Below are 25,633 nucleotides of genomic sequence, written 5' to 3' on the forward strand. Positions count from 1 at the left end.
ACCTAACCCTAACAATGCTGCTTCCACTCCCCTCACCCTAACAGTACTGTTTCCATGCATATACATCCATACACGCACACACATAAAAAAGTGAATGCTTTTTCATGCTTTTAGGGGTGCAACGAATAATTGACATAGTCGACTAAAATCGGTGACCAAATTAGTTGCCAACGAATTTAATTGTCGATTAGTTGGTGACATCATCGCGTGTGTTTTTCATGCTGACTCGGAATGCTCAAACATGTAGCCTAAGCTGCGTTGCTTTACTGGAGTGAATAATACAGATGGCAACACCTTCATGACCAAAGACCTCAAAAGTGTGGTCCTCAAAAGAGGACTTCTCCTTTTCTCCACAATCAGCTGCAGGAATCAGGGGAGAATCTGAGTGGGAACGTGGATACGCGGTATGCTGGTGCTAACACATACACACTCAAACACACACATATTTACATACAGACGCATGTATATACACAGATATACACACATGATGGCACACTTTCACACAAAAAAACACATGCACTCTTGTGCATACATTCAAACACACCAGAGCTGTTCTCTGATGGAAGACGAAAGGCCACCATCCTGTTCAGCTGTATGTGATGAATATGCCAAAACCCTCTACACAGCACAAACAATCTTACCAGGTGGTTTTCAATAAAACCTCTTCAGGTCAAATTCTGAAAAGCCTTTCTCTTCTGTATTTTCCACCCAGTCTTCTCTTTACTGTGGAAGGAATACTCCCTTATAGCATCATATGGTTACAACTTTTTTCTTCCTGTTACAGAACAAATTGCGACTTTTATTCCTTATGACTAGTCTAAAAGTCTTTACAGTCTAAATTGTAAACATTTATGAGATACACAAGAGTTACAGCTAATAATGCACAAGCAGTAAGAAGATAACGGGAAAACAGCCCAATGTAGTTTTGCTAATGTGATGTACAAGTGAATCTGTGGTGGTCCCAGACCTTTCCACAATCAGGGCAGAGCCATCTTTAGGAAGGGTCTGGTGTTGAACCCGGAACTGACATTGCCCAAAGGCATATAGAGAGAGAGTCGCATCAACTCCGTTCACTCCATTTTTTTTTTTTACAGCAATGGCGGATCGTGGAGCCTCTCAATAGTTCCCGGAAGTTAGCAGCAAATACTAGCAGCGCAGTAGAGTTGCAGCAGAATAGACTGTTAGTGATGCACTTTTAAAGGGTAAGATGTTTAAAGAATCAGATTGTATATTATCAGCACATCTGAATCAAATTAACATGTGCATTAAAGTATGTTAGTGGATTATCCGCCACTAAATTGTTATCTTGTTGTTATCTTTAGCGATAGTAAGATTGCTTCTGCTAACTTGAGCCAACCATTTTTTTCTTCTCTCCGTGTCAGTGGGGAAACCGTACATTCGTACTCCTTTCTCTGAGCGATTGGAACATCCCCATGCAGCACAGCAAACCATGGTGGAGGACAACACCGAGGAAAGGGCACAGACAAACTGCTTGACATGCTATTCATGTTTCTGAGTTTATTAGAGATTTATTCAATGAATTCATGACAATCATTGATAGTCCCATGTTGGTCTCCTTCTGTCCTATCTGAAAGTCATAATGATTACTTAGGCCCTCAATTACCATGGCTTTACTGCAACCACCATGAATTAAAGAAATGTTAGAAAATTAATCTGATCTGAATTTTGAAACATTCCTTCCCTTCCCCTCCCTCTAAATATATCAATAAACATTAGGATATGATTGCTCTTGACTACCATACAAGTTGAGGAACATAATAATAAAAAAAGAATTCAAAGCAATAAACAATAGCAACACACTCTTTAACCTTTACCTCTTTAAGGTAACGTTAGCCTAAACTACCGTAAAACTTCCAATAAACGCTGAGGCGTTTATTTGCATTAATTACTTAACTTTGCGTTTATTGGAGACTCGGCGATAAGAGACCTGCATTTATGTCAGATGAACAGATGAACACGCATTAGGCAAATTGAATTCACTAAAACAACCTAATTTCGCCTAATGTAAAAAATTATTTGTTTGCGTTATTTCGTTTTTTAGCCACAAAAAATAAATAGGACTACTGTAAGCATTTTAACCCACTGCTTTTTCGTTTTATAGTCATGAAAAATAAATATAATTTTCCTCAGGGTTTATTTGAGGCAAGAGTTTATTTCACTGAAAGGGTCGCGCATACTGGCGATTATAAGAGGCCTGCATTTCTTGGAGACTCGGCTATTATTGTAAGTTTCACGGTATGTCAACAAGGCAGGTAAGTGCTGTTCATACTAATCCTCAAATAGTACTGAATTTTACTTTTTTAAAAACATATTTGATGTAACTACATACACTAGGGTCCAAAATTATTGGACACCTGGGCATTTTGTGGTTAAGTGTGGATGTGTCCATGTAGCTATTAGTTTTATCACTCGAACCTAATTTATGGTGTGGCGAAAACTGTTACAAGTTTTGGCAACTATTAACATTTTCAAAACATCTCTTTATGTGGTTGGCACACGATTGCCTGATGACAACCCTTATTTCCAACATTTTAATAATATGTATGACATTAATTCTTCCAAACTGACAATTCCATGACATTAACTTAATTTTAAGAGGTACCTACATACTTATTGAGTGCAGACAAGTGAACAAAAATGACCATCACTTCAATTAGGCCTGATTGAACGTTGCCCTACCCCCTAATTGAACGCTCATACTGAAGCTTATATAAATCTAACAAGGTTGGAACATGGTCACAGAAGATGAAGCTGAAATTGACATTGACATAAATATGACTTTCCCAATGTCTGATCGAATATGCAGCAAAAATATTGTGGGTTTTCAGGAAAAAAAAGTAAGTGTCCCAATAATTTTGGACCCCAGTGTACACATGTCGATGTGCTATATAAATATTGTAAATCAATGCATTTATTGACTACTAATTACCAAAAATCACAGTTCTGTCTCTCTGTAATTACGCATTCAAATTGCCCGCCAAGAACTTCCTGGAACTATCTGAAGTCTACGTGAATCAGTGACGATCAAGCATTTTGAACTTCCGTTGACGCGGCTCTCTCTCTACATGGCTCTGACATTGCCACAGTGACAGTGGATTGTCTTTCACCCATGGATCTGTGCCCCCACCCCCACCCCCTCCGCCCTTCTGTTCTGGGGGGTCATCACCCCACACCCATTGGCTCACTCCAAGTTGATCGACCCATAGACCCCTCGCAGCGGATGATGTCATCTTGGTTCATGACACCGTGGAAAAGACAGTTGTCTCAGCGTTGGCTCAGCGCAAACATGTGCAGCAGTGAAGTAGATCTGTATCTGCATTGTGTGGGGGGAAAAAATCATGTTTCATCGAAGATTTCCATCTGTACATATTCTACCGTAATCCATAGCAGCTTTTGCCTCTGAAATGTAACATGATGCACACACATTGCCCATTGCTTCACTTTAGCATGAGGGAAAGTACTACTGCAAGCAGTAAATATAGCCTGTGGAACAGTTATTGGGTTCATGAATCTATCTCTGTCAATAAAACCCTGACATGCCCTCAATAATATAAGATCATCTCAGCACCACCAAAACCTAAGACTGAAAAACAAGGCATCTCACAGAGGGTGCCTGAAGTAGACAGAAGGTATACAACACACAACCATAGTCATTGTGACTGAGAAAGCTCAGGCTGCTTATGTGAACACAATCAAAACCTTAAACCAGGCACACAACCCCCACTCTTATTATCAGGTAGCTGATTATGGTATAATTAATCATCTGCTTGCCATGCCTTATAATAGGCCTCATGTACAATACCAAGTTCTCCCAAACCCCTGCTCTCCAGCTTGTTCTGAGCAGTTTGACATTTGACAATGAACATTTACGAAGGTTGAAATGGCTTCTCAAAAGAGGAGGAGGTGAATTAGGCCTGGCTGCCTCTCCACCACTGTGGCCAGGACAGCGTAAATACTCCAGTGATCTGATTAACAGATCCACTCCACTTTAATCAGAAGAGGCTCAGACAGGAGAGAGGCTGCCTCGTCTGGGCTTTTGGGCGGATCTTCCCAGCAGCTTGTGCGGAGTCTTCTCCAACGGCATCACTAGTCCGAATAAGGTAGGCTGGAGGTTCCTTGGTACACAGCTTGGTACACAGTTAGGTGCTTCTTAGGCGCTTGTGTTTGATCAACCTTCAACTTTTTGCTTTCTGGTTCCACTCACACCATAGCACTCACAGCATAGCACAGCACCTGAAAGAGACAATCTTGTTTCGCCAAAATCGACAGCACTTTCTGGAGCCAATGACTATGCGCTCTTTCAAGACAGCCTAAACTCCTGCCTCTTTGCACCCCCCATTGAGTAAACATAAAGGTCAACAAGTAGCACACAAATCATGTGAGTCTCAAATCAGGATTCATCATATGATGCAGGTTACAGTGTAAAACCCATTGTATTCACAGTTGTGACATATGACCAAACCTCACAGATGTGTGCAGAAGAACCCATCACCTACAGTCTGCAGCAGACATTTACATTTATGTATCTCTGGTTTGCTTTACAAACAGCCTTACACAGGGTAAACTGCAGCACTGTACGCAACACACCCACCCTCCAACCAAACTATATGAGGCGCCATTGTGGGCAAAAATTGTGTGAAAAACGCAAGAGGGAACGAACCCTTTTTATGCCAGAGAGATCCAGTTACCGGGCGAGAGAGGTCCGGTTAGCCTGCGAGAGCAACTGAAACCCTGCTAGCAGGATTGAAGCCCTCTAATGGCAGGTCCAATGCTCAGTGCGCACAAATGAAAGTTGCTTGCGAGAGAGAATGAAAATAGCTGGCGAGAGAGATCTAATGAACAGCGCACGCAATTGAAAGCAGAGAGGTCCATTGGACAGCGCGTCCAGTCCATTCGACAGCACGAGAATGAACAACACAGAGAAATAAATTACTTCCATATTTACACGTGTAGCCGGTTAGTAAGGACAAACAGCGGGTTTGTAACGTATGATTTTGATTGCTCATTTTGCTGAACATTTAGGTCCTCTCTATCAACCCATGCTAGTCATTTGGTAAATTATTTTGATTTTATACGATTTCATTGCCCTTTTAGCAAGTGTAGGCCTACAATAAGGAACTACAATAAGTGAATAAAACACTGAAATAAAAATATTTGTTGTAATTTATTAATTAGGTTATTATCAGCCTATAATTGTCATCAGCATGATCATGATCATCATTATTATATTAGCTAGATATTCATATTAATTCACCAGGTAAATCAATAGAGATTAACTGGCTAGTTAGCTAGCTAACTGGTTTGAAGCTACATAGATAGCTGCTACTTTTCATTCGCACGTGCTATTGAATGGACAGCTCACTGTCCAATGGACCTCTCTGCAAAGTCACTTTCAATCGCATGCGCTGTCCATTGGATCTCTCTCGCCAGCTACCTTCATTCGCATGCGCTGTTCATTGGATCTCTCTCGCCAGCTGCTTTCATTCTCTCTTGCAAGCAACTTTCATTCACGTGTGCTGACCATTGGACGTGCCACTAGAGGGCTTCAAACCTACTCGCAGGATTTCAATTGCTCTCACGGGATAACCGGACCTCCACGCCTGGCAACTGGATCTCTCTGGCGCAAAAATGGTTTGTTCCCTCTCGAGTTTTTTGCACGACTTTTGTCCACAACGGTGCCTCATAAAACTGCACCGAGGCAAACGAGGTGAAACCACCAGCGGTGGGTCACACAAGGACATGAGCTCACCATGTAGAGGCCAGGAGTGCCCTCCACACTATAGACTGAGCGCCCAAACAGGAAGGATGTACCTGTATTCCCGCTCACTCTGTGAGCTGGGTGGTGAATGTCCTGACAAGGTTCTCACGGTCTTCCTTTAAAGTGCGGTCACAAACCAGTTGAGCAGATATCAGTGTTTCCCCATCCACTCTCCAGCTGTGACGCGTTGCCAGATCACACAATCAGGTTACAGCCATCACAATGCTAACAATAACACACCAATACCCTAACAGATCTACCACTACTGCTGCTAGGCAGCAGTGTAGCATAGTGGTATGGAGCAGGGCTCATAACCAAAAGATTGCTACTTTGATTCCCCACCAGGGCGTTACTAATGTACCCTTGGACAAGGTAAGTCAGCTGTACAAGTGGATAAAATTATAACCTACTGCAAGTTGCTCTGAATAAGAGCGTCTACTAAATGCCAACAATGTAATGTAATAACAATAAATATTAAAAGCCCTTTGGATAGTCAGTATACCTACCTGGTTCACCACGCCCCCGGCCACTGACTCAGAGCATGAATACAGAGCCCTGCACTAAACTTGCACTGCAGACGTACAGACAGTACATTTACTGCCCATAAACAGCGGCTATGGCCTCAGGTTCAGTCTTTGCTGAAACACTACGTATCTCCTGCTGACATTTTTGACAGACAATCATTTGTTCTGTAAGAATTTCAGCTGTTGGAAGGGGTCGCTGCTTCAGATAGCCGTTTGATTTTGATATCCAACGCAGAGAAACTGATTGTCTTAGCTTGACAACAGCGAATTATTGGCAAACACAAGCTGTTAAATCAATATAGATCAAAGGCGTGAATGAACAGTGGAACACAACAGCTTTTGAATGCACCTGTCACAATCAATCCAATCAGCACGACCCCTGGACTGCATTCATTCTAGAGACTGGAACTCTACCACCAGCTCACCTTTTGTGGTCCCATTTAATAAACACTGGCAATAATAGCTTGGTGACCACTTAAACTTTATTCTAAGAGCTTTGTAGTACAACAGGATACTGGGCTTATTCAAATGAACTTGAAATTGAACCTGTCAATTTTCATAATTTACTTTAATCATATACCTACATAAAAGGGTAAAACACTAATGTGGTTTTCATGCCTCATAACAAACAGATGTAACCAAAAAGAGACATCTTCCGAACAATCCTCTGCTTGTCAGTCTTTGGAAGAGCGAGTGTTAGGCCACATCACTTCAGACCCTGTGGGTGTAAACTTGGAAGTGTAAATTTAACAGCTAGGGTGGAGATGTTTGTTTTAATACACGTTACAATCCCACATACAAATAGTCCTGATCTCTTGCAGTCATACTGTAAGCTATTGCATTCATATACCAGTGGGCATTAATATCTTTCACCTAAAAAGGAATTTTCATTTGTGACATCACACAGATCAGTGACGTCTTCACCAATTATTTTCAGGGTGTCAAATTTCATTAAAACATTCACAGGTAATTCATCCCTTTAAATGTAGACCTGTGACTAAAAACATTTTTTAGCTCATTCTACACAGTAGACGTGCTTTCAAAGATCCATTACGTACACAATGACTGTATGCAGTTGCACAATATAAAATCCCACCATTTTTGAATGAAGCAAAAAGAAAAATCAGTGGTAAGCACAGGAATGACAATTACTTTTAGCAGTTTGTTTAGGGAGAATTGCTCTAGCATTGAAATAGGTACACAGCAATTAATACGTTGTATCTGCTGGTCTCTACTTACTGATATCCTTTGGCTCCAGTAAATGAGGTCATGTCTTGGCTCGTTCAAAGCCATGAATATATGTGTTATTTGGTCAGTGGTACACTACATCGCCCCATACACAGAGTGCTTTCCCAAAGTAAAAGGCTCAACAACTGTCAGAAAGCTGCTTGTATCATTATTTTAAGAATTTCAATTAAATAATAGTCAAATAAATTTTTAAATAACCAACCTGAGTAGATTTACCACACTGTCTGAACCTTTACTTACTGTGTGGCGCTGAATAAGCAGTTACTACAGTGTAGCCTTACAAAATTAAGTGTTCACTTACTTAAAAAGGATGACCTTACTTAGACTGGTACACTGTTAATTGGATGTAAGATCTAAGGATGTGACAAAATACTCCATTACTTTCTCCAAACCAAATCTGTCTCTTTTTTGTTTTGGTTTAGTTTATACTCAAATACCCTTACCCTCTTTCACGTAAGTACCAGGACATGGGTTCTAGAAAAAGGTGTCTCATGTACGGGATGTGGAGTATATAGTGAGAGGGCTGTAACTCTAAGCACTCCCTGAGTAAACAGAGAAACATGCAAAATTGTTGTTGGTTACATTTAATGACATTTTCTGTGATAAAATACAGTATCTGTACAATAAGTTCTGGGTCCTGCATAATGAGGTTTGCATGAGCTGCAAAATAAAGTTTGAATTGACTGATAACAGGTGCATTCAAGCCCTTCAAATGCATTGTGAAGACAATGACAGCTCCATGAAATATTCCCTCACCTCTGCCAGTAGGACAAACACCTGCTACCTGACCACATGTAGTAATGCTGTTTAGGACATACCTGTTTATATTCTGACCATCACTGGGGATAACTAAGAATATGAGTGAGATTCTTACCTCTCACGCAGCCCATAGGTACCAGCTCACTGGGAGAGGCATAATTTCAACATTCCAATGCGTCCAATTATGGTGTCAGAATGTGTTTTATGGACAAGGGGATACCACACCGGATATCGAAAATAAAGAATTATCCAATACTGTATATTTGATGGAGACACTAGGTTCGATGCAAATAGCTGGGCAAAAACTTTTTTTATATATTTTTTTCAAGTCATTTAGTCTCTGCTATGGCAAAATAAAGGAAGTCTTTCCTGTTTACTCAGAGACTAGCTCGCTCCATTGACGCTGCGTCAAGACACCTCTAACTGGAAGGGGTTCTTCTTATTAATTTGTCCTATGTGCTGTAAGCTTCTGGTTGCTGCAAAGTTTGGTTACTGTGCTGTTTGTGAAGGTCTGGGGTTGCCAAGTATAACCTGGTAACCCCAGTCTGAAAACCTCACTACCATAAACTTAACTGTGCTGCTGGGCAAAGAGGGTCAAAAGTACCCTGTAATAGTGGCTCTGAGATACCTGGCTTACAAACCAAGCCTGACAAAGTGGTAGCTCATCATGACTAGCACAGCAGGTAGAAAACCCATCCACTTTGTCACTGTCACCATGCAGAGAAACACAGACCTTCTCTACACTGTGGCTGTCAGCTAACTACCACTGCTTTCACACCAAGAGCTAATCCTATGGAGCATCTTCCACTCTGCATTCCAAACATCTGTAAATACATTCTCTTCCAAACACTAAGCAGTGGCAATGGTGGAAGTGGAAACTAGTCAGGACTTACAGAACAACCAACCACCACCACCAATCATCTGGTGAAGAAGAGTCAATATATTGACTGGCCAGGACAGGTCAACAGATTTATCACACGTGGCCAGATTTTATGTTACAACATCTAGCACAATTTCACCAAACTTGATGGAGCAAACAACTGCAGCTGCATTCAACATCTCTTTGGGAGACAAGGATATCTTGTCACTGTTTTTGGGATCTTATTCTAAAATAGGTTCCCCAGGTCTAGTGTGCCAACTGAGTAAGTATTTGACAGAAGCTTGAATTTAAAAAGTTAATGGAACAGAACATTGTATCACAAAATAGTTCTTACCCAACAGCAAAGGGACCAAAACTGTGTAAATATGTAGTAACTGTTCTTACTCAACAGCAAAGCCACCAAAACCCAGGTTGCTTACCTGTGGATGTTCCTGTGGGGGTCTTCCTTGTACAAGGTAAAAGGATGTTTACTTCCTCGTGGAACATAGGTTTTTCCTGATAAAAGAAGCACATTTTTAAAAAAAATCTTTACAACAATTTATACCAGAACAGCTTTATGAGGACACTTACAGAGACAGTAATACCTCCAAAGCAGTGAAATTTTACTGATGTGTAACTCACCAACAGGTTTACAGGGCTAAGAGGTAGCATTTTCAGAGATCAGGTGTTGCGCAGAGGAGATCACAACTATAGCTCAAATGAAATCACAACATATCCCTGCATATAAAACTCTCCTCAGTGAAAGGAGGGCTGGCATATTCAAATGATAATCAACCAGAGCAGAGGTGACCAACCTGACCCAATGAAAGAGCCAGAATATACCAGTGTCATCGTCAGTGAGCTATAGTAAAGATGTTTTCAAAATTTTTACCCCCAAAACATTTCTTATTCTAGAAACCGTCTACTGGATTTACTCCCATTCTGCGTGTTTATTTGTATATGAAATCTCACCTCGTTAGTAATTGAAACTACACTGAAATATGCGTCTTGGCCAAGACAATAACTGAAAATTGAATTTTTTAAAATTTCTCACTGCATTTGATGCAATTTCTAAAATGCAACAACTGAACTGAGTGTCTGAATGGTAGCACCATAGGTAGTTACAGGGTCTTCTCACACAGCTCCCTGCAACCATGCCGGTGTTCTGTCGATTTGTCCTACTAGTTCGTATCTATCAATCTTTGCTACCCTATCTGGATATACTACCGCAAGTAGGTTGTGCTACCTTAGAAGCCAAAAAAGGTCGGTAATTCTTATTTACCTTATCATAAAATGGTTCTAAACTAATTACATTATTGTTTTCATTAATGCTGTCAAGTAAATTTTAATAATAGGCATAGCCTACTTACAATTTATCCATCACAAAAACAGTATGTATTTCGAAAGTCTAGTTTACATGCTGACATGTAAATTTGTAGTCTATTTTGTCCATCAACACACTCTAATCAATACCAATATAAAACTTTAAGTAGCATATTTTGATATTCTAAACCTTATTAGAAAAGACTACCAGGATACAACTACAGAATGCTCTGATAGTCTGAATGACCTTCTCAGAAAATGCTACCAACATAAACCTGCTATTTCTAGAGTCTGAAAAACCTTATCAGAAACGCTACCAACATAAACCTACAGGTAGCGCATTTCGATAGTGTCATTAATAAGCAGACATAAAGCTTTGTTTTAAACTCAAATCAATTTTATTCATCAATTTAGCATACAATATTTTGTTATTAGAGAATCAACAATTACAAGGCAATAGCACATAAAAAAGAAATTAATAAAGAGAAAAAAAACTCACAGTAAGTGTGTTTGGGGGATTTGTGTACATGCAATGCTAACCTTCAGACAAGTAGCCTTCCTCCAAGTAGGATGAAGTGATGGGTTACCTGAGGAACATGATGTAATTGTGATGTGTGCATGCGCGGTAACCGTTGGTAGGACTGCTCGATAGGTAGGACAAATCGACAGGACACTGGCATTCACCAAGTGGTCAGTATCTTTGAGATTTTATCTCGCTGCTTGCTTTTTCCATTCAAAGCCATAAAAACAAAGCCATGCGGGGAACAATCAAATCTACCAGTGCTCCCATACAGCACAGGTTCCACACCAGGATCGCGCATGTGGAGACAACCAAACCCACCAGCCCTCCATTATAGCAAAGCCACATCAAACTTGCATGTTATCACTCTTAATGTCGATGCTAACTACTTTAATTCTGGCAGTGGTAGCATAGCAAATAACAACAAATTCTGAAGGAAAAAATCTCTACCAAGTGTTCATTGGAACAGGTTTTAATCTTGTCTTGATGGTATTACTATCCTTCCCATACATCTGTAACATTCAATGGATGTGCATATACTACTTGCATTTAGTAGTTTCAAAGACATAAATTCAAAGTCATGGCAAAGTCTCTGTGATACAAATTATATTTACTGATGGTGGTATTTGGTTTTTAAACCATAATCTGAATATGAGACACATTTTGAACTGATGAATAAATGATGAACATTTTAACTCAGTCTTTGGATAACCGTAGGTGCTAACTACAAACAGCATAACAACAGTCATATCCCCACTCCTACTGGGATGTTTCTGGGAAACTATATTTTTACCTCTTGTCAGTATTTTGATACCCTCTCATAAATCATATAAGTTACACTCTCTTCTGTTACTTATGAGAAGACTAGATTTCCCTAGAATTTCACTGAAAAGGGAAAGTGGAAATTTTTCAAGTTCCTAAGTCAGATTCTTGCATCCAATTGGAGCTGACAACAACAGCACCCAAAATCTGCTATGGGCCACTCACAAAATAGGGAGGTTTTACAATGTCTCATGCTAAAACACATTTTCAGAGGGTATCTTTTCTTTAGCTTACATTTTAAGACTACTCAGTGTCATTATGGGACAGTCTTTTGACATTCAGTGACCTGTGTGAGACAGAACTGAAACCAGGATTGCGAATAATGTGTATGCAATTACGTCAGCCTCTGGAGAAAAGCTTGGTGTGTATTGCATTTGCTCACATGGCGCTGAAGCGTTATGATTCATCCCAAGCTATCAGCAGATCCTGGCGGTATGTCTTCTCCTTCATCACTGTGGCTGAGCAGTGCTTGGCTGGAGGCCTCTGTTTGCAGTGATCATATGGAAACTGATGCAGGATTCACTGTCCAAAGGAGGACTGCTAGCCAAGTAACCCCTCTTGCACATCTGTTAAACATGTTGCCATGGCTGCAGAAGACAAAGGAATGACCTCCAACATGATATGAGCCACTGCTACAGGCACTGCTAACATGCTGAAGAGACCCTGTCAGTGTAAGAGTGTATGAGCCAGTGTAACCAGTGTAAGAGCCATTGAGCTCCCAACTCCAAACATCTGTGGGCATTTAACAGCCCGTTCACAAGCAGCCAATGAAAGACTGACTGAATGGGTGCGGCTATGAGTGAATGATTGAGTGAGTGGGTGGCTGGGGATATGAGTGAATGAGTGAGTGGGTGGGGATATGAGTAAGTGAGTGGGTGGGGGTATGAGGGATTGAGTGTGTGAGTGGGTAAACAAGCCACTCAAGCGTGTTTATAAACTAATCAAACAGATACCAAAAACATTTATATAATCTCCTTATCTATACATGCATAAATGAGGGGATGCTTTTCAGCACTGTCTGTTATTTGTTAGCAGTCGATATGACAAAGGAGGCAGAAGATCTTTTGAAAAACAGCTGTGCCAGATTTTATATACAAATTTCTGGCAGGGAAATAAACCTCTACATTGGCCCTTGTCACAAGCACATCAAATGGCTGTAAGCAGTCTCAGTGGAGCAATAGAGAGTATCCTGCATGCTGCAATTCACCCCAGACCTGGACCTTGCACAGATTCCATTAGAGATGCCATTAGGAGGCAAGGCCAGAGAAACGCACCACAAGCTCATCTGAATAATTCATGCAGGATGGTGGTGCTGGAGGGAGTATGCTTCTGTCCATGTTCACAGGCGCACAAACATGATTCTGTCCTGGCTCAGAGTGAAAACACTCATTGTGCTGGCCGCAAAGACAGTCAACATTTGCCAAAGCCTTACTGCACGGCCCATGCTGAATGAACAAGTGCTGCACTAAGTTAGCTTTAACTAAGACGCTTATCTAGACTTGCACAGGTATCTTTCAAAACGTGATCCTTTCTCAGATGGTTATTTATAGAAAAATCCAGGTTAAAGGTCACACCCAGGCATGCAGCAGCAGTGCGGATCCCAGGTCAGGAACATGCCATCTTCTGGTTACAGCCCTGTTCCCGCATTGTGGTTCCACATGAACCTCAGATGTGTGTTGTTTGATGTGGAAGGGGACATGGCAGCCTCCTCCTTTAGGCTATTATAGACTGCTTTCCAGGGTGAAAAGGAGACTCTGACCGAGCACATAGAGAGAACATCCAGTCTTCTCCCCAGCGTCTGCCAGCACTTGAATACCATCAGAGGCAGAGAGTGGTAAAGTAGACCCCAGTGTAGCAGAGCTGAAGTTATAGCTCGTGCGAGTCTTGCGTAAAAGCCTTGGTAGCGGGTAGCAGGTAGCCGAGCGGTTGCAGCGGTTACGTCAGGTCCCTGAGACCTAGTTAACTAGCGTTGTTGCCGATAGGCTTGGGGCAATTTGTCTTTAGCTCAACTGGCAAAGACGCTGGCCGTAAGGGGTTGGCAGCAAGCAGTGAGGGCCTCAGTTTGAAACTCTCTTGCTCGTTGACCCCCGTACCATCTAATACACAACGCAGCAAGATCCCACCCATTACACCAGGATATAAAAGTATTCATAACTGCTAAGAGAGTACTCAAGAGTGGAGTGGAAAATATTCCAAGCATCACAGCCCAAGCTGAGACAGATCCTGTCTCATTTCCAGTTTCTTCCACTTGCAGAGCAGCACATCACAAAATTCTTAATGCAAAAACTTGTCACTGTGAAACTCCTTGAGGAATAAGAAATCTTTTTTATTACTATGAATCCAAATTATTTCTATGCAAGAGTTAGCAGGATGAACATATGAATCACACAAAATGGCATCATTTTTCATTTTTATAGTATACTTAATACCTCAAGCAATAGTCTTCAGCAGTGGCAGCAGAGACACAGGATCACATCTTGGATGGTGCCAAACTGACATACACACTAGTTTTATAACAAGGAAACACATCATTGAGAAATCTGCTTCAGGTGAAGGATTGTGTTTACTTGCAATCACACAGCTTCATTGTTCTATTGCAGCACTTAAGCAAACATTTCCAGTCTTTTCACTAATTATCAGGCAAACAGAATTTTGAGATCTACTGAGGCAAAGCTTCAGACACTCCAGAGTGACTTACAAAGTCTGTCACATAATTTTAGCATTACCACAACAGCTTTAATTCAAAACTGTAAAACAAGAAAAAAAATTACAATTATTAATACAATTTTGTATTACAGTGCTCAAATTAAAAGTGCTTCCTTTTTTCTTAAATGCTATTAAAAATGAAAAATGCAACTCGTAAACGTTCAGTGAAAACATCTGTTTTGACAGCTTGTGCGCTAAACATTTCCTAATGTGACAGACGATGTTGTGAGTGGATAGGTAGCTGGCCTGTGTATTTGACATTAAGTTTGGAGAGTGCAATTCTGTCCTGTGAGAATGTTTTACACAGGTCAACTAGCGCTGGCGTTATCCTGAAAGACAGGTCATGTTCCACTATAAATGTACAAACACGGACTTTATGATTGCACACGCTGTCTTGGATGAATGGAGCGGCGGCAGCTACAGTGGCCACAGCTCCCACAGCTCCCAGCAATGTTGACAAAGTGCCCGAACAGCCAAGTGTGTAATTTTGCATATGGACGGTAGGGACATGTCCCTACCAATATTTGAGCGAACTCGTTCGCAGTATCTTTGGAGTGAAGTCATATTACATAACTCCAATGTCCCCTCGGTTGTTGTGTCCCTACCAATGTTGAGACCAAAACTACGCCCTTGCAACAGCTGCTTTGTGTGAGGAATCTGTATCATGCCGAGACAATGCCTTTTGCCACTTGTCCCATACTGTATTTTTTTTTTCGAACACAGTGCAAAGCAGCTCTCGGGCTCATTTAATTTGTGACAACATAAGCCGAACGTTTGTCTGTCATTACCGTTTTCATCTAACCGAGCCTATCGCCATTTATTTTTCACCTCCCGTTCTATTGTGCTTGTGTCTGCGCCAAACTTCGCAAGTTTCGCTTCTATGCTCCATCTATTTCAATGCATGCTAGCCTATTGTGATCAACTGATATAGTCCCCGCAAATACTTCTGACACCATCTCACAGAAAGTTGAAACTAGTTGCCGATTGGATAACAACAGTGCTTTCGTGCCAGTACGTCGCCTAAACAGGCTTGGTTAAAACTCATCCAAAAAAACTCCACATCAGTGATAGTTTTTAATAGAATTGCGTTCCGGTCTGAAATACGCTAGTAATAATTAACTTATCTAAAATCTCTGCACGCTGGATTTCCGGCTTGGGGCCGGAGATCTTTAACCCATGCTATGTAACAGTTTACCACAAGATTAAGAGAAGCCTCCACTGGAAACTCACTTGTTTAAGATGGATATGATGTCTTATTTATTTATTTTACATTTTTATTATTTTTTATCCACTTAATTCTTTTGTTGTTGATTTTTAAATGCATTTTCTTTCTTTTCCACAGGGAAGTGCTTTGGGCTGCTTGTTGTATGAATGGTTCTCCATTCACATTCACAAATTAAGTTATTATTACATTATTAAACAAAGCCTTCTTACAAACCTCAGTAAGTCACAGGGTCTGGGCAGAACTACAATCATGTTACCAAAAACCTCAACAAATTATGGCCATACTGGGGTCAGACAGGCATCTAGCCATTACAACAGCTACCTTCTCCTGAAGCCAAATTCAGTGGCATCTCTATCCTAAAGTATCCTACAGCTACCTCTCACCTTGGATACGGCCAGAGCAAGAAGATCTGAACTCAATTACTAAGGATCCATTAAGGCAACTTCACTGCATTCATCTCTCATTTCATAGTGAAAAAGCAGTTCCTGAAAATACTGGCAGAGACACCTGTGGAGTAGGCGTTCTCAAAAGATGGGAAGACAGGGCACTGCATTCTAGAGGGTCAAGAATGAGTTTAACTATGAAACGGGTTCATTCAGCTGTTACTATCAGAAATGCCAATGAACTGTAAGGAAAACTCTTCGTCCACTATTTTTGGAAGAGCAGCTAGGGTTGTTCGCTAATAATTCAGCAGGTTAAATCATGATTTAAAACCTTTCAACCAATCAAGATTTAAAATGTACATGCAGCTTACAAAATATTATTTAGATGTGATTCCCAAACTGAATGCCTGTGAGACCCATTGTTTGGAGTCCAATATAGACAGCAATCAACAGAATTCAATAACATTGTGTGCCATTGTACCATCATATAACAAATTATGAAGAAAACAATATTTCTGTAAGGAGTACTTATGCTAATAAAGTTAAGCGGCCATACTATGAAAACAGCAGCTTGTGTATGAGGGACAAGAACAGCAATAATGATGTGTTTGGCAATGTTTCATTAACATGGTTTGACCATGTGTCGATTTTATTACTAACCCAATCCAGACCATTAAGCCATGATCTGACCATGTGTCAATTACATTATTAATCCAATCCTAACCATTAATCATAGTTTAGCCATGTGTAAATTATATTAAACTAATCCTCACTAAAGGAAGAGGCAAAGTATTATTTTCGAATGTATTGAAAGATATTCTTAGAAATTCTTATTTATTTGTAAAGATGAATTTATTCATGAAATTGAAATATAATTATACTTATACTATACTATACTACTACTATACTACCTAATTGTGTCTGGAATCAAGATCAATAGGGGCACAACCACACACACACACAAATTATAATACAAAAAGGCAACAAACATCTGAGTATGTCTTTGTGTTCGATGTGGGAAAGGTGTGTAGGATGTGAAGTGGGTGGAACGGGAAGATGTTGAAAGCCCACATTGTCTCGGTCGGAACATGCACGTGCAGTGACCATACGCATTTAAAACAACATTCTCCCTCTCCCCACCACCTCACTCTCACCCTGTTACTGGTCAGAAATGTCTGGGTTAGGGCAACCAAAACATCAAACTATGACCTTCTGAAGTTAATATTTATGCTGCTGCAATGTGCAGAAACTCAGGAGCCTGGCTTGACAGCCAACTTCTGTTTACACTAAAGCATGTCATCCTACAGACCACACACATCTCTATGTCTCCTACTGCAGGTCTCAGGGCAAACACCTTAAACTTAAGTGCTCTTAATCTGGAATAATCACTGGTGTCGAGTTTCCACATACAAAGCTGTAACATCACCTGACTACTAAGTGTTCTGTGATCTGAGTTGTGAACATTATTTGGGCCAACAAACTTCAAGAGTCAAGTCAAGAGTCAAGAGTCTTTTATTGTCATATGCACAGTGAAAACGTGTTGTTACACCATACAATGAAATTCTTACTTTGCTGGTCCTCCTTTGGCACACTACCATAAAGAATTTTTTTTAAGCAGAAAATAAAATATAAAAAGATCTATACACACAAAGAACACTAGAATATAAAAAATATGTAAAAAAAAAAATATATGTACACCAGTGTGTTACAAATATGTAAACATATACTGTAGTTGTGCACTATTGTGCAAAGCGGACATAGAGTGCATTGTGCATATGCTCCTGAGATGTGTTTTCTATGATATTGCACTTATCACTGCAGGGAGTTCACCGGTGTACAGAGTTAGGTTGATTGGAAAGTGCAGTGTGCGTTCATAAGCCTGATGGCCTGTGGAAAGAAGCTGTTTGTTAGTCCTGTAGTCCTAGACTTCACACTTTTGTAGCGTCTGCCTGATGGCAGGAGTGTGAAGAGACTGTGTTGGGGGTGCGTGCTGTCCTTGATGATGCTGCATGCCCTTCTGATGACCCTGGTGTGATAAATGTCCTGGAGTGAGGGAAAGCCCACTCCCGAGATACGTTGTGCTGTCTTTATCACACGTTGCAGGGCCTTCCTTTCTTGAGCAGTGCAGCTACCACACTGTGAGGGAACTGGTGAGGACACTCTATTGCACTCCTGTAGAAGCTGCTGAGGATTGTTGACGCCATGCCAAATTTCTTCAGCCTTCTTAGGAAGTACAGTCGCTGTTGGGACTTCCTGATGATTTGTTGCGTGTTGTGGGTCCAGGTCAAATCCTTGTTGATGTAAGTGCCGAGGAATTTGAAGGTTTTCACCTTCTCCACCGCCGTCTCATGAATGTGTAGTGGTGTGCGTGCCTCTCCCCTTCTCCTTGAGTCGATGATCAGCTCTTTGGCATTCAGGGTTAGGTTGTTATCTTCACACCAAGCCACCAGATCTGCCACCTCCCTTCTGTATGCCATCTCATTTCCCCCAGTGATCAGCCCAATGACCGTAGTGTCATCTGCAAATTTAATGATCCTGGTGTTGCTCTGAGAGGCCACACAGTCATGAGTGAAGAGCGTATACAGCAGGGGGCTTAGCACACAGCCTTGTGGGGTACCTGTGCTCACGGTAATTGTGCTGGATATGCGGTTTCCCACTCTGACTGACTGGGGTCTGTCTGTCAGGAAGTTCAGCACTCTTTGTATTTATGTGCATTTAAAACCCATTTACAATTTTTATGTGCACATCCAAACACAGGCACCAGGGGTGTCTCTATGATGCAAATAAGGCAGGCGAAAGTGGTTGGTTGGCTCTACCAAACACTTATAAATCGTGGGAGAACATTTGATCTAGTGTGTGTTTGGAGCAGCCACTCTTCCTGTGGTGCGAGTTGAGCTCTGCTAATGTCTCAGGCCACCCTTCAGTGCAAGACTAGAGTTAACAGCCACTTATGTAACTGATCATGCCAGAAACTATCACTGCAAAATGCACATTTGCTGCTGAGTTGTCAGTTCTGGCAAACAGTGACAGCAAGACAAAGGACAAATGTACTTTTTACCAAATATGGATTCACACAGTGATTTCACACCATTTCACATTTGAAGTGTTTGCTTGTGGACGTTTCTAACAATAAGCATAACATGCCATGAAAACACTAGATAAAATGAACTGTTAAGCAGATCTTAATAATGGCATTGATAGAAACATGGTAATGAGTCACAATATTAGCTAAACAGCTACGAGTTAGTCCGTTATTTACAGCCAGGTATTTGTTGTTTCTACTCCAAATATTGCACCTACTGCAGTTTTCATTCACAGGAATGATTCTGCTATCCCAAAAACTTCAGCGACCTTCTGAAGGAACCAAGTCAGAGGATGACACTCGCCAGGCCACTCAGAGACACAGAGGGCATGCTCAGGCCAGTGAGCGTCACACCCTGGCCAAATCTCACCTCCTGTAAAAGCAACAAAGACAGTATGGAGAAAGACGAGTGTGTAACACTTTATATTAATGTCTCACTGAATAATCATCAATTATTGCAGTGCTTGGTATAAAATACACGTCCCTCACCCTTTACTTTATGGCAGACACTACAGAAACAAATCCACTTATACCTGATAATGTCAGTTACTCATTGAGGATTTGTTAGTTATTCAGGAGGGGAGAGAAGCAACATTAACAATGTCAATTAGTGTTAATGTTTTATTAACAGTTATTAAGAGAAAGCATTACTGAAGATTAACTGGACGGGGAAACAATGCAAAGTTAAATGTCAATGAGCCTTGGGCGCCCAACACCCTGTCGCCGGTTTTTGGTTTGTCCCTCCTCAGACCACTGTTGGTAGGTACTCACCACTGCTGACCGGGAACACCCAACAAGCCTTGCCGTTTCAGAGATGCTCTGACCCAGTTGTCTGGCCATAACAATTTGGCCTGGTCAAAGTCGCTCAGGTCTTTACTCCTGCCCATTTCTCCTGCAAACAACACATTGACTACGAGAACTGATTGTTCGCTTATCTAATCTACCCAGACCTTGACGTGTTATTGTTTGGAGATGATAGACGTTATTTGGTTCACCTGTGAGTGGTCATAATGTTCTGGTTCATCAGTGTAAGTCAAACACTAGTAAAACACTGAAGCAGACATAACATATTCCAGCTGTGTCACACATACAGTACTAAATATAATATAAATATGCCTAATAATGAGAAAAGTATGAGTCATATAAAGGCAGCTAAAAAAACCAACAGGCTGAAGCCAACAGGCGTGTGAGAGATGTTGGCAGCAGTGACAGGGACCATTGTCTGGTGACTTGGTTTGAGTTCTACTCCCCCCTTACCCCATTCAGAGCACCCCAAGTGCCAAACACGTCACATGTGTCACCATTACCACAAGCGCTGGGGGCCTGAAACGGGATGCTGAAACCACTCAGAGGGTCACATTAATGTGAATGAGGTAAAAAAAACTGAGACTCATCCAGTAAAGCCCAATCAAGACCTATAACACTGCCTCATTGAGTTGGATAGGTTCCAACTTAAAAATTGTTAACATAATAATGTAATTTTATTTAAAACCTTTAGATGGAAAACAAAACAAAAAAAAACTTTCAATGGGGTTTAATTCTCTACCAAAAGGCAACAGAGAAATGATACACCTATTCTCACAGGGGACCTGTATTAAATCTTACCTAATGCATTTGCACCTTTAATTTTGAGTAACCAATAAAAGCCAGTGTTTCCATTTCTTAGTCTTAACATAAAATGCTATGTAAGCATTGTGTAAAAAATAAAATGGCAACACTCAAACTTAAATCAAGGACTCTGTTAACTATGTTTCGACAGAAAACAAGTCGAGGACTTTCTAACGAGAAGACTAGTAAACAAGGAAAGGTCTTCTCGTGTACTTTGAGAGAAGCTGTGGCAGTGTGAGGCTTTGACTCCAGCGTCACTCCCCCCCATCTTGTAAACTGCAGCTTGCTCCGTAATTTTGCCTCAGTCAAATGGCTAATTTCGCACGCGCCAATTAGCAGGGGCGTCTTTAATTCCAGCACAGGGTACCACGGAGGCTGTGGTACCCTGTCTCTCTGCTGAGTGACAGGCAGCTGAGAGCGGTGACACGCGAATGGACTATGTGCACCAAGGAGACAAAAATATCCCTGCACGCTGCACATACGGCCATGCCAACGGATCCACTTGCACTCTCTGTCCAGGCTAAGTGAGTGCTTCTCTCTTCTCGTCTGTCAGTAGCAGCGCCGGGGTCGTCTCTGGAATGTGTGTGTGCGTGTGTGTTTGCGTGCATGAGACAGCATAATCCAGAGACAGTATGTACGCTTCCAATTAGGAGGGTCAGAGTGCAGGAAATCAGTCTCACTCCAAGTGATTTCCATGATCTGGACACTGCAACTGTCACACTCATCTAGCAAAATAAAAAAGTCTGCCTCACTGCAGAACTGTCTCTAACAGACTGAACCTAGACTTTGGCCCTCTGGCCCTCAATCTGAGAGAAAATTTCCTTATTCAGGTTCATTGTCTGATTCAGTGACTGGACTCATAGTGCTGTGTAACAACTTAACACATGCAACACTTCCATCTTCATGAAGGACCATGTGAACTGCAGTTCATTTACATCAGGGCATTCATGAGAAAAACTTCTGTGAACATGCTTTCAGCATTTCTTGACCAACACCAGGGGATAAACAAGAAAACAGATCCTTGCTCCAGATCAAATTAGTGCATATCATGTGAATGTGTTAAAAACGCAGCATTAATATTCAAGCATGATATATTTGAGCAATGGTAATTAGACTGGAGACCATTACAACTGATTGCAGATTTTTGCATCAGCCTACCAGCTCATGGGGGACAAATTGAGATTTTTTAAGCCATTATGTAACAAACTATATGCACATGTATACAATACGACATCTGTGAGCCCTGCATTTATAAAGCTTCACACACATCTGTGGCAAAGCCTCAAAAATCCAGCTCATTTTACATGTGTTAAAGGTAAGTGGTTTGTGCCAAAAAATAAATACACACGCTAGGAAGTGGTGGGTGCAGACCTTAATCAAAACCACACATTTACATCCTCCTGGTAAAAGGCAATCAAGACCGTGCCAATCATCATGATATCAAATATGCCACTTACTGCAGGCACCAAAAATATTGCCTATTATTCAGTGACTCTTTCTGTACTTAATAAGTATGAATTATCCCCCAGGAAAGCGAAGTGCAAAATGCTGAGACAATGCTTCAGAGCAGACATCTTTTACAGTGAAAACACTGTTGGACTTTTCTGTTGCGTTGGCAGGTGTTTTCTATAAGATGAATGGCCACAATCAGCCCGATTCAAATGAGGACAGATCAAATAATGTTGCTCTGTAGCCCCTAAAAAGACTGCTGGTGCGCACGCACACACACACACACACACACACACACACACACACACACACACACACACACACACACACACACACACACACACACACACACAGTTCATGCGCAAATTCATATGTGATCACCTGCTCATCCTATGATGGCAGTGGCATGTCTGTGCAATAAACAGTGCTAAAGAAACAAATTAAGGCCATTTAAACGTCAACTACACAGAAATGGCACTGTTATTGAAAGGATTTGACAATGAACAGTTAGAGTCTTTATGGATAAAACCAAAACAAATTCAACAGAGTCGTGAAATGAGAAGTATAATATCAGCATTACAGGCACCCAGTCTCCTTTGCATATGAATTAGGGATGTGAATTTTAAGAAGTGTCCTTAATTGATTGTTGTTAACCTTATCAAATAATAATCGATTAATTGTTGGGTTTTTTTCTTAGCCCACCCAATACCGTTTAGTAGGCTAGGCGTAAATTCTACGATCGTTGAAGTTTATTGTACTCTGGGCTATTATAAAAGCGATAATTACCTTATATATATACATAACACAAATGCATGTTATATTCCTCAGTTAAATGTTTATTGTAAATCAAAAATATAGGACGTTCTTGTATAGCATATCAAAAAATGTTGTGTAGGCCTAGGTTTCGTTTTCCTATTAAGGCCAACAGGAAAAAGGGGAAAAAAACTAGAACAACTCCGTTTCGTTTGTCTCAAGTGAACCGATAGCCTAACATTATCCCTCTGGAACGATATAGACGACAATAGCCTAACCTAAGCCTTCTGAACTAAAGGCATACACACTTCAGAGTCTGATCTCCTATGCTCACATAAACTTAAATAACCTAAAACCTAAGTATTTTTATTCAGGAAGATCAGCATATCTACGTGGTCAGGGGGGAGTCTTGTGCGTAGTCTGTTCACAGCAAGGCCAGCTGCTGAGAATATGTAACTTATTTGTTATGGTATGTAGCGCGCGTGTTACCTTACATAGTTTACATTTGCTATATTTTTAGAGTTAAATCGCTGTTTCCTCAAAGCTAAAATTAGCTAGAATTTCTCCAATCTAGTGTTCTAATGGCACCAGTTTTAGCATATGCGCTAAACGGCTAATCACATCGGTGTGACCGTATGCGCGAAAGGGTTAAAACGAAATTTGCCGTTCAGCACATCTGCGTTTGCCACGCCTTTCAGTAATTCAGCCAGGTAAATATCCGCACTGGAATTACGGAAGGGTGTTGCGGTCAAACTTGATAACATGATTAATTTGCGTTAAAAAATTTACACGTTAAAGTTTCCAGATTAATCGCGATCCAGCGTTGACGCATTAACTTTGACAGCCCTAATTACAAGAGGAAACGGTTCTAAACTTCTGGAAGTTTAAATCAATCAATTGTTTAATTAAATCTTAATCGATTAAATTATTATTAACAGTTATTCAATAGTCGATTAATTGTTAACAGCCCTAATATGAATATATCTATAATTCATTCTAGTAAACGCCACAGAAAAAATAAACACACAGATGTCCTTGGAGCAGAGAAACTTGATTCCTCCACCGCAAACGAATCCCCTGTGTGGTATTAATGTTATATTTTAAACCTCATCACTTTTATCATCAGATGCCCACATAGAGCATAAAAATTATATAAAACCTTATGAACTTATAAACTTATGAACCAGAGGCCATCAGTTTGTGTGATCATGTGATCCTGCCTTTGAAAAAAAATGAAATCTAACACGTATAAGGAGCTGGACATGCTACAGACAAGCAATTGTACAAGTGATCCTGTTTTAGGAAAATCTTCCAACCTTCAATTGACTGTTATTTTGGACAGGAAATTTGTGATGACAAATTCAACAGAAGTAGACTGACTCCCCTTTCTGAAATCAGGAAGCAGTCTTTTCACTTTGTAAGGTGTGGAGGATGTAAAGCTGTGCCCACCTGCATGCAGTGTGATCCAAGAGTCCAATCAGGCAGCGGCCCTGCCTCCCCCTCTGGTCACATGGCCTGTGGAGACCCCCACCCCCTTGCTGCGTCCTGTGCCAGAAAGGGTTAACTGTAACAGGAAACAGAAGAGAGCAGAGAACACTTTGAGCACCTGCATTCACCCATCGCGCCTCCACCTTTAAAGCAGGAGGAGAAAGGAGGCTGGAAATACCGGTGTTCGTTAATGAAGGCTTGTAGGGATCTTGATTTGTTCTACATCCAAATAAACTTTCCCTGGGGTTTTCAAACAGGCCTCCCAACTGATTTTATCTAAGAGAAAAGAGCACACAACATATGATTTCATCTCCATTCAACAGGATTCACTGCAAAATAGGGCTGTCCCGAATACCATTTTATGAGCTTCGGTAGTAATCAACAGTGAATATTCGAAGCTTTGGCTGGAGGGGAGTGCCGTTCTTGGCTGAGATAGACAGCATAGCGCTGCCAAAGACGCGTGTCTTTCGGTTTAGTTAAAGGGATTCATTTTTAAGGATTCTGTTATTCTACAGTATTGTTGCTTGTACAGTCATGCGCTGCTTAACGTCCATTCGGACAGCGTCCATTCGCATATACGTCCATAGTTCCAGAGGGTTATAATAAAGTTTAAAAATCCCGATCGCAGAACGGGACGTAGCGGACGTAACCTTACGTCGTGAAGGCAACGCTTCCCGCACGCAACACGTGTATCTCATGTCTCATGGAAATAAAGCGATTGTGCTGCCAGGTGTATAATGGTACAGTACATAATATACCATATACTGTAATATAGCATGGTGTTCGCACAACGTCCAAATCACATAACGTCTTATTTCACAGAACGTATCGTGGACGTTAAGCGACACATGGCTGTATTGTTATTTGTTAATAAAAACATTTTCCAAAAGCTTTGGTGTGTTTTATTCATGTTTGTAATCCCGAGGGGTTTGGTTAAACAAGGTCCTATATATGCACTTTTTGTGACATAATAACAGCTTATGACAATTTTTCTTATCATGGATAAATTATAGACCTACATAAAGTCTCATAATAATAGGCTCCGAAACACACACAACAAAGCGCGCCTGACAAAGTGCTGTGAAACAGATATGGGGCGCCAAGT

The 25,633-nt window shown here is 40.9% G+C and overlaps 1 protein-coding gene across 5 annotated transcripts in view; it reads right to left on the reverse strand.

Moving 5' to 3' along the window:
- zmiz1a (zinc finger, MIZ-type containing 1a) overlaps positions 1 to 25,633 on the reverse strand; it is a 191,807-nt gene that overhangs the window by 111,442 nt on the left and 54,732 nt on the right. For 4 of the 5 annotated variants that reach the window (XM_036547494.1, XM_036547491.1, XM_036547492.1 and 1 more), the window contains exons 2-3: positions 24,490 to 24,604; positions 9,610 to 9,685 (exon numbers count right to left, since the gene is read on the reverse strand). The gene's annotated coding sequence lies outside the window, so the exon portion shown is untranslated. Of the gene's footprint in view, positions 1 to 5,832; positions 5,889 to 9,609; positions 9,686 to 24,489; positions 24,605 to 25,633 lie in introns of those variants that run through there. The other variant, XM_036547493.1, reaches the window with a different exon arrangement.

Source organism: Megalops cyprinoides, chromosome 15, assembly GCF_013368585.1.
Source record: "Megalops cyprinoides isolate fMegCyp1 chromosome 15, fMegCyp1.pri, whole genome shotgun sequence".
NCBI classification, from domain to species: Eukaryota; Metazoa; Chordata; class Actinopteri; order Elopiformes; family Megalopidae; genus Megalops; species Megalops cyprinoides.